Here is a 12,403-nt window from a genome sequence, read left to right on the forward strand (position 1 = left end):
ATGTGTAGTAAGTCCTAAGATTAGGAAAGATCACTCTGAAGAGATATTTCAGTTGATGGTTGAATGATAAACAAAATCAAGTAAGGAGATATGTGCAAAAACATTGTAGGCAGAAGATATATAAAGGCCCAAAGGGAATAAAAGATCTGGACATCATTGAGGAGCAGGAAGAAAGTCAGCATAATATTGATTGATTCACTTGAGTTTTCTTCAGTGTGGATAAATATCAATGTTTCATTACCACACCTACCATTTTAAAGGTTTTTTTTTTTTTTTGTGCCTATTAACTCCTATAAGGCATGTTTATTTTGTTCTCTTCATAACATAGAATTTTGAAACTTAGAATTACTGTATCTTCCTGAGTCACATTTTCCCTCTTTAACTAAAATGAAAACATCATTCTCCACATGCCCCAGAAAATAATTGTTAGAATTGCCTTTGGTTTCTGAACACTCTTACCTCATTTATCTATTAAGAGGCCAGGTTTTATAGATTTCTTTTAGAGTTATCTAAAATACAATTGTCCCTCCCAGTATCTTCATTTATGATACTAATCCAGCTCATAATCACTTCATTCATGATCTGTCTCCTAGTTCATTTTAATGTCTAAACAAATATTAGGATACTAGTTACAGCTCTCTTATCTTTCTGTAGCAACTGTTACTCCTCAAAAATGCTAACTCTACTCTTGCTTAGATAGTATTTTCACTGATAAGAGAAGAATGTTATAGTGAAGAGTCCTCAGTTTGACAAGAGGATCTTCAGTGCTTCCATTAATAATTCTTTAAGTAATTTATTTAACATTTCTAAGACTAGACGTCTTCAACTTTAAAATATCATTGGAAGAGATATTTAATTCATTCATTCTTTTTCAAGCTTTTTAGCCCTTCAAACATCCATATATTCAATAAATATTTATTGTTTACTAAGTTCCAGGGACTCAACTATAAGCAGGGAATAAAAAATGAAAAAAAAAATGCATCCCTTACAAGGAGTGCAAGTCTTACCTTTCATATTTTTGTGTTTATATTTCAAAGCAAGTCAAACAGAAGATAAATGAATGCAAATATAGTAGTTCAAGAAAAGTTTATCAACATACAAAATCTAAATATAAGTGTGAAAATTCAGGTTTCCTTAAATATCCATTAAAACTTTGTCTAAAAACTGAGTATTTTTCTGACATGGCAATTTAAAAATTTCTATTTATTAGATAAAAACAATAAACATGTACTAATTACGGTTTCTCTAAATTTACTTCCATGGAATAGTTTTGTAAAGAATATTAAAGAAGAATAATTGGGGGTGCTTAATTTGAAGATTTGGCAATGACTAGGAAAATCCTTGTTTTAAACAACTAAGTCATTTTGGTCCTTGTCAATTCACACTTTAATTAAACTGACATCAATGAAGGTAATACAGCATAAAAACAACATTACAGTGGATTTAATATTTGCTATCGTCTATGCTCTTTAGGTTGGGATAATTAAACCTGGCATATTTATTAAAGGGGAAAACACATCAATTTAAGTTTGCTCTTTAATGAATTTATTTGGTATTAAAATATTTAGCATTAAATATTTAAAACAGCTTATGAATATATTTTATTCCCTCAAATATGCTAATGAATATTTAATACTAAACAAATGTCCTATTTCATTTCTTTTTTCTCTCTCTGTGTGTATGTTTTATTTCATCTTGCCAAGACCCTGTGTTAATGTTAAAAATTGATTTCAAAAGATTCATGATATCTATGTCATAAGAAACCTTAAAGTGGACAGATTTTTTTTTCCGTATAGGTGAAATAGTAAATCCTGGCTTCAGAGACTTTAAGACTACATGAAAGGAGGATTTAAAAGAGGCTCTAATGTATTTATAGGCCAAAGACTGGGAAAGTCATGTCCTCAAATGCTCTGCCTTCTTCAGTGGAAAGTTTTCTTGCTTTTAAGGATTAAGTACTCATGTGAAATCCTCATTTCCCTTTACTAGACTCAAATTCATGCTCTCTTAAAGTAAGAGTCTGTAAACTATCTGGACAAAATCTAATGATATTTCACTGAAGTTCATGAAATAATCTTGTTTGAACTACATAGAGAGCTCTTTGGTAACACCATGCTTTGGGGGACAGTTCCAGCTAATCACATACATGCTTTTCATTAAGGTGGCCCTCTGTGATTTTATTCATGATTTCTATCTTTTCCTTTTGGCCTCCATACTTTAGACCCAGAAGAGTTTAACACGTGATTTGTGCTTTTATTATTATTGTTTGTATTTTGTGAGTTGCTTCTAAAATTGCATATTCATTTTTCTTGAATATTATTTTTCTCTTCTTAGTTAGGAATTGTGTTCTATTCTTTAAATACAGACCCTGAAAACTTTCTAAGAATACTCATCCTGGGTAAATGGTAAATCAAGGCTAAATGTCTTTGTTTTGCTTTATGTTTTTCTTTAACAAAGTAAATTTTATTCAACCTTTATTAATTACTCAAATAAAATAAAATCATTTTTTCTTATTTTTGAAACTCAGTTGTTTTCTTTAAAATAAGTTATTACATATTGTATATATAAAGTATTTTTCTCACTTTAATCATACTTACGCTGTATGTTATAAGACATTTTTGTGTATATGGTCCATTCACTGGTGATTCATGTACAAAAGATCACCTATAAAAATCTTTAACTAAACTATATCTAATTTTGCACTTGGAAGAATATAAAGAATACAATGGATATAAAGAACACTAATGATTATAATAGTAACAACCATAGTAAAACTAGTAGTTTTCAAGGTTTTTGGATTTTTAAAATTTCTGTTCATTATATGCTTAATTGTAAAGAGGCTCAAGAATTAATTATGCTCTGTCTTGAGGTACATAGTTATCATGACTATTGAATACTTGCAGTGATATGGACACAAATAATATTGAATATTCTATACTGGTATATTTATTTATATTATATATTTACTTCTTCACTTCCTCCTGTTCTGTCTTGAACCCCCTCCAATCATCCTGTCTTTCTCACAGTCTACTAGTACTGCTTTTGTCAAGGTCATTCATGGTTTCCATGCTGATAAATCCAGTGTTACTGGTGGAACAGCAGTTCCTTGGTTCTTGTTCCTCTGAGGGAAAGAATTCAGTCAGGGAGACATAAAGCAGTTTCAAACAGCAGGAGTTTTATTAAGCAAAGCAAGGAAAAGTATGCTCCTGGAGAGAAGAGAATGGCTGTCTGGCTGGAAACCAGAAGCAGCCTCACAGTGGGGGTAGGGCTGTTTTTGCAGAGTAGTGGAAGGTCCCTCCCTATGTCCTGCATTATTTGATTGACAAAGTAATTGTTAGCCTGAGGTTATATAACTTTTCTCCTACTGTTCAGGTGCTTACCCATAAGCACCCAAGTGAAACCCCCGGTGGGGAGGGAAGGGCAAAATAGCAATACTAATTTATTATAAATATGGCATAATGAACACCGGTTATTCTGGGTCACCTCTTGGTCTTGGTGCACCTTCACCAATTGGTTCTGGTGGTTTGGAAAGTCCAGTTGTGGGTTTGTTTGTTTGATTGTTTTTGCTTTTAAGTGCCGCACGTGTGGCATATGGAAGTTCCCAGGCTAAGGTCAAATAGGAACTACACCACAGCCACAACAACGCAGGACCCGAGCTGGGTCCGTGAACTACACCACAACTCATGGCAACACCAGATCCCCGATGCACTGAGTGAGACCAGAGATCCAAGCCTGAATCCTCACTGATACTAGTCGGATTCATTTCTGCTGTACCACAGTGGGAACTCCCAGTTGTATTCTTTGACCTTCTACTAACTCCACTCGAGATGGGTGAGGACCCATTCATGTCTGACTAGCTACCTAACAAGTTCTCACTGTTCATCTTACGTGATTTATAAGCTGTGCTGATGTGTTGATTGCTCCTTCACTTATAAGAATTTGTCCCTGGACTTCCGGAACACTTTTCTCTTGGGTTTTGTCTGTTTAGTGGTTACAACTAAACCTCCTTTGTAGGTTTCCCCTTTTTCTCCTTGATTTATTAATGATGGAATACTCTAGAATTGAGAGTGTCTTTCTTTGTTTTTGTTTGGTTTAGTTTGGTTGTGATGTGCTGTAGCTTGATGTGGCAACTCAGTTCCCCGACCAGGGATTGAACCTGGGCCACAGTGGTGAAAGCAGTGAATCCTATCCACTAGACCACCAGGGAGTTCCCTTGAGAATGTCTTTAAAACTGTTCTTTGCTATTTGTGTTCTCTCTTAGTGAACTCGTGCAGTCTCAGGGCTTGAAATACCATTTGTATTACGAAAATTCCAGATATATCTTCAGATCTCTCACCCTAGATTCTAAACAAATACACAACTGCCTACTTATTTCCATTTGCATTTTAAATAGATATCTCAAACTTAACATGTCTTAATTTTCCCCTCAAACTTTGATTTTCCTTTTCTCTTCCTCTTTGGTGTTAATGGCAACTCCTTTTTTCCAGTTGTAAGTATCAGAAACCTTGGGTTCCCCCTTTGGGGGTCTTCTTCCTACATCCCAAATACATTTCTTAAGAAAATACTGATGGGAGTTCCCTTCGTGGCACAGTGGTTAACGAATCCGACTAGGAACCATGAGGTTGCGGGTTCGGTCCCTGCCCTTGCTCAGTGGGTTAACGATCCGGCGTTGCCGTGAGCTGTGGTGTAGGTTGCAGACGCGGCTCGGATCCTGTGTTGCTGTGGCTCTGGCGTGGGCTGGTGGCTACAGCTCCAACTCGACCCCTAGCCTGGGAACCTCCATATGCCATGGGAGTGGCCCAAGAAATATCAAAAAGACCAAAAAAAAAAAAATTTCTAAAAAAAAAAAAAAAAGAAAATACTGGTGGATCATGCGATATATCTAGAATTCAACTACTTGTGCTACCACTAAAGTCCAAGCTATTATTATACCTACCTGTATTTCCGCAGAAGCTTCCAAATATTTGTCCACAAAAAGTCAGTTCTCAACACAGTAGCCTCAGGGATTTTTTTTAATCTAGGTAATGTCACCCCTCTGTTCAAAATCTTCCACAGGCAGTAATTGCCGAAGAAGAGTACAAGCCAGTGTTTTATAAAAGCCAACAATACCTTACATGATATGGATCATGTTAATGCTTTTGCTTCAAATTCTACTGCTTTCTCTCTTTTTTTTACTCTCTTCTAGACTCATTGGCCTCTTAACCCTTATGGATCACATGAACCAGGGTCCAGCCTTAGAGTCACTGTGCTTAGTTTCTGATATCTGGAATGTTCCTTTCCACATATCTGCAAATTTCACTCCCTTGATTCAAATTGTGAAGAAACTATTTGTCTTAATCTGTTCAGGCTGCTATGAATACCATATACTAGGTTGTTTATAAACCACAGAAATTTGTTTCTCTTAGTTCAAGATGCTGGAAGTGTCGGCATGGTCAGGTACTGGTGAGGGTCCTCTTTTGGATTGCACACTACCTATATTGTGTTGTGTCCTCACTATTCAGAGGAGGGTGAGAGAGCTCTCTAGGGTCTCTTTCATAGAACTCTATTCCATCCATGAGGGCTTCACCCTCAGGATCTAATCATCCCTACAATCCCACCTCTTAATACCATCACTTGTGGGGGTGATGGTGGTGAGGATTTTAACACATCGATTTTGAGAGAACAGAGAGTTTGAATATAGTGACCTGTTTGGAAGCCATTGACATTATTTGGGCTTAAAATAAAGCTGACTTAAGAAAAGGCAGCAGAATTGAAAAGAGCAGATTGGTTTTTAGATTCTGTGCAACACATCGTACATCATTTGTTATTTTAGTCTATAGGATACAGAGAGTATGGGAAAAATCAAATTAGCCTTCATGAGAGTGTGGCCATGTTGGTTTGTGCTTGTAATGTGTAAACCTTGTGTCTGTTATAGGGATTGGCCCAAGGTTCACTCTCTAATAAACATTTGATAAGTAAGTGACTATACCAATTTTAACATACTCTTAAGTTTTCATAAAATGAAATCGGTACAATTAAGCCATAAATCATATAGATATGCTCTTGTATCAGCATGACTCTAAACAAGATCTCAGAATAGTAGGTACTTAATAGTCCTTTATGATCAAAGATGAAAATGCTTTACTAATTTTCTTTTTTGATTTAGTATCATAAGCAATCGGGAGCCATAGTGTTGAAGAACATCTTAATCGCCTATAACACTGGAAATTATCATACCCCTTAGAATGCTTTGTTGAAAGGACTGTAAATGTGACCCTGACATTATTTTCCCTAATGATTCTGGAATTGATTACCCACTCTCTCTACACAGCAGATTCCTTCGTTTTCTATTCACAGAGACTTTTGCACCAGCATGTTTTTCTGCTCTATGTTACAGGCAGGGATGCCAGGCTGAGCTCTTGGTTTCTACCTGAATGCTTTGATGGAGGAAGATATTGGCTACACTGATGTTAGGGCATTTTCAGCACCTTCCATTTTCCTTCCTTTCCTTGGTTTTAATTAGCATTGGTGATTTAAAGGCTGACTACATTTTTCATCCAAGTTTTTCTTTCAAGTCACTGATCAATAACTCGTTAATGAAGCTAGAAAAAGAGAATGAAGTATTCTTAAATGTCCACTACCACTCCCTAAAGCAAACAAACAAGGCAGTTGTTGCACTGAGGAAATCATTTAGCTAGCTAAATCCTGCAGCTGCCATGAGGAAGGATAATTGATTTAGTGAGAAGGGTGCTAACATCCCTAAATATTAAATTCATTGCATGATATTTAAAAGATGGCTTTAATGGCTATTAATATTTGCATTATCATTTTCAATTTTACTTTCATGAAATATTATACAGTCTTAATAATACAGTTTTCAAGCTATAGTTCATCTTAAGAGCCATTAATTCAACCTTCTCTAAATAGAATTCCTTAGAAAATCATTATATTTTGAATCTCCAGAGGAACAGAGCAGTGTGTGATGCATATCCTGAGTATTCATGCAGAGACTAGAGAAGGTCATTTGCACTTGTGTGCCAGACATTTCAAAAATAAAGCCAAAACGTGGAGGTCTCAGTGCAAAGTATAGGGAATTGACCACTAGGTGGCAGAAGTGCTCCTTCAGCTCTTCTGCCTCTCCTGGTGTGGGCTGTAATTAGGTCAGTGTAAGTTAAAGTAGGGCTGAGAGATGAATAAAGTAGATTTTCTCCTCTGGAACACACTGCAGTTTAATTTCACTTCTTTCTACATTGTGTGATGAAGGTGGATTTAACTTTTAAAGGCAAAGAGACAAAACTCTGCCAGGATAAAAGAAAAGACTCAGGGAGGGCAAAAGCACAAAACATAAAAGAAAAGGAATGCTTTCTGGCTATTTTCCTAATTTTGATATCTGTGTCATTGTCAGAAATCATTTTCAGAGCCAAAGTGCTATATTTATTATATAAGGGTGGAGGTGCTTTTGAATCCTAAAGAGGCAGGCTTGTTGGGTATAGATGTTGAAAATTTCTCCTGCTGGTAGCATTACAAGCAATAAAACTATTTTATCCTTGAAGCTGTTTTTCTAATTTTGCCAGCAGCTATAAGCATTTTAATCTGAAGGGAAAACTCCACGCCCCAACGCAGATTTCCCTTTCCTGCTGAATGAGTCACTAAGGAGGGAAGTGGTCCTGAAGGTGAAAGTTAAAACTGGATGTTCTATTGAATTTGTATACCCAGGACTCTGAGGGAGGGCAGGGACTGCTTAAAAATGGGATCAGGTGATATGTGTTGAGGAGCCTCAGGAGGTATCAGGCCACAATTTAGTAGCTTCATTATTAAAGAGCATCAGGGCTCACTGTAGTCACTTAGGTAGAAATGGTGAGAAAAGAAGAACAATCACAGGAAGATCTCTGCTTTCCCAAATTGCTCGTCATGGTCTTGAATGTGTAAGAGTCATAATTTTTAAAAATAAAATAAAGGTAAATAAGATATGAGAATAGGCATAAATAGTCATGTTTCCTGATTTTAAGTTCTCTAGAGATTTAGAGCATTCAGTTAATTTCTCTAGTACTTTTTTTTCTTTGAATTGGTTATTTCATGGGCAATGCCAAATCCAGAGAGGAGGAGCAAATGGCAGCTTGTAAGCTGCTCCAAGATTATTGAGGAAATAAGGTCAGTACATAGACAGGTGGCTCAGATATACTAAGTCTTCAAATAATTCTTGACTTTATAAAAAATGATTAAGGTTGGACCTGACCGTGCCTTCTCCTGACACCTCTTCAACATTGCCCAGTTACTAATGTCTTTGTGTTTGTTACTCAAAGATTTGTTCAAACATATTGAAACTGGAAATCCACCTGGTTAGCAATACCTACTGTTTGTGCAGGCTGTTTTCCATCTGTAGCCACAGATGATATGACTACAGACTTTGTGTGCAATTCAATGTTATTATGTTTGCCTGTGGAATCATAGACAGTCACATTAAAGCTATGTGCAAACACAGTATCTGACTAAATTCTCCATTCTCAAAATGATGCTCTGTATATGTCTCAATACTGCAAGAAAGGAGTAGGAATGGAAGATAGCAGAGATGAAGAAGACAAAGAATTTAGAACATGAAAAGGAGACTCTTAAAATCTTGTTTCAAGGGCACAGTCACTGTATTGTAGCTTCTGGTTGCACTTATACTAACAGCCTCATTTGCTGACAGACACTGGTCATATATGGGACAATTAATTACTGATGGGATGGAAACAGAAAAAGCAGACAATGAATTGTAATTTATGAAGATGGTGGGCTGATCCCTGATGTGTATCTGAGAAATCAGATAGCTATTTTATCTTGGTTTGGAGTTTGGATACAAATGTTTGAAAATGATTATTAGTTAATCAAAATGTGTTGAAAGGATACAGCATAACTGAAAAAAGTAAACATCCCCACATACACATAGGTATACACACACACGCACAGAGTGGGTTTTAATTGAAACTTGTTAAAAATCCTCATTTACTAACTTTAAAAAATTTGAGAAATGCTGTATTTCCTATAATTTCTTTTATTCACACAAAAATCTTGAAAAAAACAATGATCTCTATATAATCTTCATTACAATAATGCAATTATGTGTATGTCAGTTGATTATAATGGTAAATTTTCGTATTTACAGGTAGAATAAATTGTCATGTTCATGATTGATCCAAATTATAAAATATCTTCTATAGAAACAAAATTATTGAATAATCTAGGTCTTTATTAGGCTAGTGGGTATTTTATGGGTATATACCTATAACCAAACATATATTTTAGCAAATTTTTCATAGCTATGTTTACATTATTTTAAAATGATACATATAGGCTTTATTACAATGTTTGTTTTAGAATATATTTCTTCAGTGAATTTTGGGAAGTAAATATTTGGTTTATTTGTGAACTTTATGAGAATAGTCTAACTATTCAGTCTTTTAAAAGCATTAACTGTAATCTCAGAAGTTTATAAATCAGGAATATTTGGAGCAGCATGAACAATCATTGGATGTGGTAAGACAAGATCAAATTCTTCCCTAAGAATATTTCAGATAGCCGGTTTCTTATAAATGTCTCGCATGAGTCACAATACAGGACAGTGATCTAGGACTACAGGGTCACAACTAGGCTTTGGCCTTCACCCTGTTGTTCTCTCATGTCTGTCCTTATATATCTTTTTGCAGACCTTTCACTGTTATCCATTGCATTGAATTATTCATTTCTATGTCCATCAGTCTTTGAAAACAGAAATGAATAATAGTTCTGTTTATATTAAATATTTAGACTGAAAAATGCCTAGCATGTAGTGGATATTTGATTAATAGAGGTTGAACTAATGAATAAATAACAGGCTATGCCATGCAAGGCTAAGTTCTATATGTAGAACCTGAACTAAATCCCAAGTTTCTAAATTTCTCTATCTCACAGATGGTTGTTTTTTGTTTTGATGTTTTTGTTTTGTATTTATCACAGAACGTTGCCTAGTGTTTTGTTTTATTTTGTTTCCTTTTCTTTTTTTTTGCTTTTTAGGGCCGCACCTGTGGCATATGGAGGTTCCCAGGCTAGGTGTCCAATTGGAGCTACAAATGCCAGCCTATACCACAGGCACAGCAATGCCAGATCCTTAACCTACTGAGCAAGGCCAGGGATTGAACCCGCAACCTCATGGTTCCTAGTCAGATTCATATCTGCTGCGCCACGATAGAAACTCCACCATAAGCATTTTCAATGTATGTATTCCTTTTTCCTCTTTGGAGAAGTGTAATCTAGGTGTCCAGGTATGGGCACTATTGTGTCACTATGTGCCTTTTTTTTTTTTTTTTTTTTGGTCTTTTTAGGGCCGTACCTGTGGTATATGAAGGTTCCCAGGCTGGGGGTCTAATTGGAGCTATAGCTGCTGGCCTATGCCACAGCCACAGCAATGCCAATCTGAACCACGTCTGTGACCTACACCACAGCTCACAGCAATGCCGGATCCTTAACCCACTGAGCGTGGCCAGGGATCGAACCCGCAACCTCATGGTTCCTAGTGGATTCTTTTCTGCTTGCCACAATGGGAACTCCACTATGTGCCTTTTTAAATAAGAATCCAGTTTATTTTCTTATACAATAAATATTTGTAAATCTGTTCATTTTGTCCATAGTATAAAATATTCTCAAACTCAGACTTCTTTTTATGCCCCCAAACTTTTACAGAGTCATTTCCGCCACTAATTATATAAAGGTAGTCTTTAATATTCATTCTTGAGAAATATGTATTCAGTTTGAGAAATGCTGTATTTCCTATAATTTCTTCTATTCACACAAAAATCTTGAAAAAACAACTTATGATCTCTATATAATCTTCATTATAACAATGCAATTATATGTGTATGTCAGTTGATTATAATGGTAAATTTTCTTATTTACAGGTAGAATAAATTGTCATATTCATGATTGATCCAAATTACAAAATATCTTCTGTAGAAACAAAATTATTGAATAATCTAGGTCTTTATTAGGCTAGTGGGTATTTTATGGGTATATACCTATAACCAAACATATATTTTAGCAAATTTTTCATAGCTATGTTTACATTATTTTAAAATGATACATATAGGCTTTATTACAATGAGCCGCATTTAAATTTCTCTTTTTATGCAAAACTTTAGTGAATGTAATATATATTCGCTAAAGATAAATATACAGTTTGATGAGTTGTAATATACAGAGCACATCTGGGTAATCAGCATCCAGTCAAGATCTAAAATCACCCTTAAGCCCCGTTGTGCTCCTTTCCAGTTATCATTCACCAAACTAATGTAACCACAACCCTAACTTCTGACTTCCTAGATTAGCTTTGTCTGATATTGCTGTTAATATAATTGGAATACATACAGCCTGTACTTTTAGGGGTCTGTTTTCTTTCACTGGGTGTTTTATTTGTGTGATTCATCTGGGTCGTTGTGTATAGTTTTAGTTGTAAATTATTCATTCTTATTGCTACATTCTGTTCCATTGCATGTATATAACACAAATTATTTTATGTCAGTGGTTATTTTCCAGCTTGGAAATATTAGATATGGTGTTATATGAACATGCTTATACATGTCCTTTTGAAGTTTATAGTGCTTATATTTGGAAAGCTTATATACAGAAATACTAGATAAAATTTGTGCATTTCTGTTTTTTGGCATTCTAAAAAGTATTTAAAATAGATGCTTGAGCACACAAGTTTATTAGTGGTCATAGGTATTAAAGTTGATCCATGTCTTTGTCAACACTTGGTATTCTCTATCTTTTCTTTTTAACCATTCTGGATTTGCCTTTTTCCATAAAGATGGTTATCAAACAAAGAGAAGTTTGCAACTATATGGACAATAAAAGCAGTTAGTTGACTCAAAATAGTTTGTTTTATTTCAGTTAGTTGGCCAGATTTTTTTTTTCCCAACACCATTTAGGATATCACTACAAAAAGGATATTATCATTATGAATATTCTTTATTTCAGAAATCAGAAAAGATTTAACTTAAAAAAGGTATTGTTTGACCTTATGACCTTTAGGTGAACATCAAATTAAAGAGCATATGGACAATTCCCTTGTTATTAAAATAATCACACTTTTTAAAAAAAGCAAGTTGTAACACAGAGTTTAAAAAAAAATGTTCATTATGTTTCTACCACTTCTGTTAAATCAGGCCCCAGGAGTGAAATAAGTACACGACATGCTAAAGGCATTTCCCAATCATGATAGAAAAAAATTTTGCCAAGAGATTCTGGGAAAACTAGAAATCAACCTGAAAATCATATATCCTGAAGTATTAACTGCAAATGTCTTGATTATATTAAATTAATGAAACAATTTTTCTTACATAAAATATATCTTTTTTATATAAAATCATTAAAAATGCAAATTCTATCATTTCAATTATAGTATTCCCTTTAC

General features: G+C 34.8%; 1 non-coding gene across 1 annotated transcript; it reads right to left on the bottom strand.

Moving 5' to 3' along the window:
* On the bottom strand, positions 4,133-4,204 carry TRNAE-UUC. The gene has a single exon. It is a non-coding gene; the product is annotated as a tRNA-Glu (tRNA).

This window comes from Sus scrofa, chromosome 1 (assembly GCF_000003025.6).
Source record: "Sus scrofa isolate TJ Tabasco breed Duroc chromosome 1, Sscrofa11.1, whole genome shotgun sequence".
Classification (NCBI taxonomy): Eukaryota; Metazoa; Chordata; class Mammalia; order Artiodactyla; family Suidae; genus Sus; species Sus scrofa.